Below are 3451 nucleotides of genomic sequence, written 5' to 3' on the forward strand. Positions count from 1 at the left end.
ACAGGAGTGGGAATAGTAATACCAAAAGGGTACGGATAAGGGGGAAAAAGGAAGGGAGAAAGGGGGAGCTGATTGCAATTATCAATACCCTCTCCAGGGAGAAGAACAACAGAAAACACAGGGGAATGGAGACAGCGGTTGGTGTAAGATATGAAAATAATAATAATTTATAATTTATCCAGGAGTCAAAAGGGTGGGGGTGAGAGGGAGGGAAAAATGAGCTGATACTAAGAGCTCAATAGAAAGTAAATGTTTACAAAATAATGATAGCAACATATGTACAAATATGCTTGATACAATTGATATATGGATTGTTATAAGAGCTGTAAGAGCTCCCAATAAAATGATCTTTTAATTAATAAAATATCCATTGATAATTGATCATTGATGTGGCAATGGGAACACAAAAGTTAAAAACAAAGAGGAAGAGCCAGTAGTTGCAAAATATGGCCTTGGTGATAGACAGGAAGTGCCAGAGACCACGTGGCCGGGGCAGTGCGCTACTTAATGTGGCTCTTCTGGCCCAAGTCTCTCACTCCCACCAAAGGACCTTTTCCTGCATGTGTGTGGGAAGAAGATGAGGGAAGATACTGATAGGATTTACCTGTGAGGAATTGTGAATCGGATTCCTTGCAATATCATCCTCTGTGTATAAAATCAGCCCACTTGTTGGGAGGCCAGCCCCCCACAACTAATTGCAGGTTCGATAGGCACAATTGTGTGGTTAAAGTACATAAAGATTATAATAAACTCATAGAGACTGTGAGATAGAAGAGAGATTGAAATAATGGAGTCAGACACATTTCTTGGTAGCATGCTCACCTCAGCTTCTCTTGGTGGTACAGGGCAGGAGAGAGAGAAGGTGAGAGAGCAGGAGAGAGGGTGAGGGGGAAGGTGGACAAGGGGAGAGGGGAAAGGGGTGCGAGGACCAGGGAGAGAGAAGACTTGGGAGAGATCCAGTAGGGAAAGAACTTCTTTATTGCTAACCAAGGTTTATATATATTTGGGGGGCGTGCAAGCCCCCTAATTACAGGTAAAGACATACGTCACAGGAAGTGGTAATACAGTAATGAGAGGGGGAGGATCTAGGGGTATCCACACAGTAGGAAGGGGAAGGATTGGGGGTACACATGTGACAAGATGGGCAGATCCTAGATTCAGGGAGCAGCCTAACTTTGGATGTCACTGAGCAGGTTTGACCTGTTCTCTGGCTCTCCATGGAAACCATTATCATTAGGGTGCGAACCCCACTTACAGGGAGCAGACTGTTGACTGCAAGCCTTCAGGGAGAAGTAGTCCATAGTCCTTAACAGCAGGGAGTGGGTCCCACCTGCAGTGGGACCAGACAGTAGTGTGAAGGCTGACTGCATCTGACCTCCCACCATGTGCTGGCAAATAGCCTCTAATGTTTGGCATATCTTTGGTGGGGAGACAAAGCTGGGGGAAAGTCTTTTTATACCCCACACCCACTGAATTTCATTTACCAGCAGAGCCAGGAGTGGAGTGTGCCCTCTGAACTTGACCTCTCTGTGCAGTGAACTTCCTGTAACAGCTATGCTATTAGAGGAGGAGCAGCATAATCAGGAGCCAGAGCATGCACAGAACAATGAGCGTCCAACCCCCAGAACAAGTACAGTCCAGTGCTTTGGTGGAGGAGGCCAGCTGGCAGAGTGGGGTGCCTACTGGGCAGAGCTGGACTTGATGACCCAAGGAAGTGGGGCTGAGGGCCTTCGGGTTGAGTCTTACAGTGGCGTGGTAATGCCCCTTGAGGCACTTATTAGCAGACCTGAATGAACTTCCTAATACATCCTGAAAAACAAGTTCCCTGAGCACTTCTCATGGCATTACAGCTTGATAACTCCCTTAATAAACCCTTTAATCGTGACTTTCATCTGAGTTCTGCACAGCCATTACAATGGATATTAGAACCCAAAGAAAGAAAATAGAGAACATTAGTTAAGACAACACAGGTATGATAGAATTTTGCAAGACCAATAAGTTCTTCGTTGAAAATATATTTCTAAAACAGCATAAATGGTGACTATTCCTGTGAACTTCACCAGATGGAATACACAGGAAACGCATTTACTGTATCTATGGGAAGAGGCAGTGGAGCAGCCCCAGATCATCAGGCAAAGTAAAGCCAGGGGCCAACTGTGGAAGAGACAGGCCATCAATCGCTCAAATGCAAGTTCAGGTTGAAGCTGAAGAAAATCAAAGCAAGTGAGCCAAATGCAACCTTGAGTGTATCCCACCTGAATGTAGAGACTACTCAAGAGCAGAATTGACACACGAGTGACAGAAGACCAGATGAGCTCTGGATTGACAACCCAAACATCCTACTTGTAGAAAGTGAACAGTCATGAAAAAGATAGGAAAGAAAATAGAGACCAAAGTGGATGGCGAAGAGGCTCTGAAACGTGCTCTTGGATGTAGAGTAGTTAAAGCAAGTAGAAAAAAAGGACGGGCAAAACAAGTTGCACGTATAGGTGTTGCTGTGAGTCAGACCTGAATCGCTGGCACTAACAACAGCACACACATGGACACACACAGGGCGGTTAGACATTACATGGAAAAACGGAATCAAAATCAAACAGAATTTTTGTACCAGTCTTTTGAAACCCTCATAGATGATCTTTTCATTCCATTATTCCATGAACTACTTGAAGCCCCTGTGTGTGGATATACACAGAGCACTATGTAAATGAGTTCATGTGATGTTTTGCCGTGGTTCTATGCAAAAGCAGCTGGAGAGATTTTTGTTCCCCTAGCCCAGAGGCATTATCTTTGCCCCAGTTTTCTAGGAAACGGGATTTGTTACATTGTGTAGACAAGGGTCAACAATTTGGTTTAATACTTTTGTCTGGCCCTGGGCTGCTATGCACAGCCTACTATGCAAATCAAGTGTCCATAATTACTCAGAATGGATTGGCCAATTTGTGGTCCCTGGTGGGAGAAGCCATGACTTGAAATTGACAAGGAGTTGTGTACCTATTCAGCCAACCCCACAGAGGTTTTACTGACAGAACGAGACAGGAAGTAGGAAGCAGAAAGGAGGAAAGGCAAACAATGAGACAGAAACAGCCGAGAAGAAGGAGCCCCTTCTAAGAACTGCAGCACTGAATCCAGTGGCAGAGCAGACAGGGCCCCTGAGTCAGGACCAGTGGTAACAGATAGCAGGGCCAAGAAAAGGCCAGTCCTAAGGGAGCTGAGAGATGTTAAGAGAGCTGTCCTGCACTGGAGAAGGGAGACTTTGTCTACCTGCTTCCGTTCCTGATCGCATATTATGTAGCCTATTGATCTGACTGGTTCCTCACTACTTCTTTATAAACCACTTAACTCTCAGTTTGGTCTTTGAGTTCCGTGTGGCCATTAACAGTAGGTTATCAAACTCAGAAAAGAAGTAGAGTGTCATGAAAGGAGGACTGGGGTCAGGATTGGTAAATAGGTC

This window comes from Echinops telfairi, unplaced genomic scaffold (assembly GCF_000313985.2).
Source record: "Echinops telfairi isolate 266 unplaced genomic scaffold, ASM31398v2 ScPeMD7_11;HRSCAF=52, whole genome shotgun sequence".
NCBI classification, from domain to species: domain Eukaryota; kingdom Metazoa; phylum Chordata; class Mammalia; order Afrosoricida; family Tenrecidae; genus Echinops; species Echinops telfairi.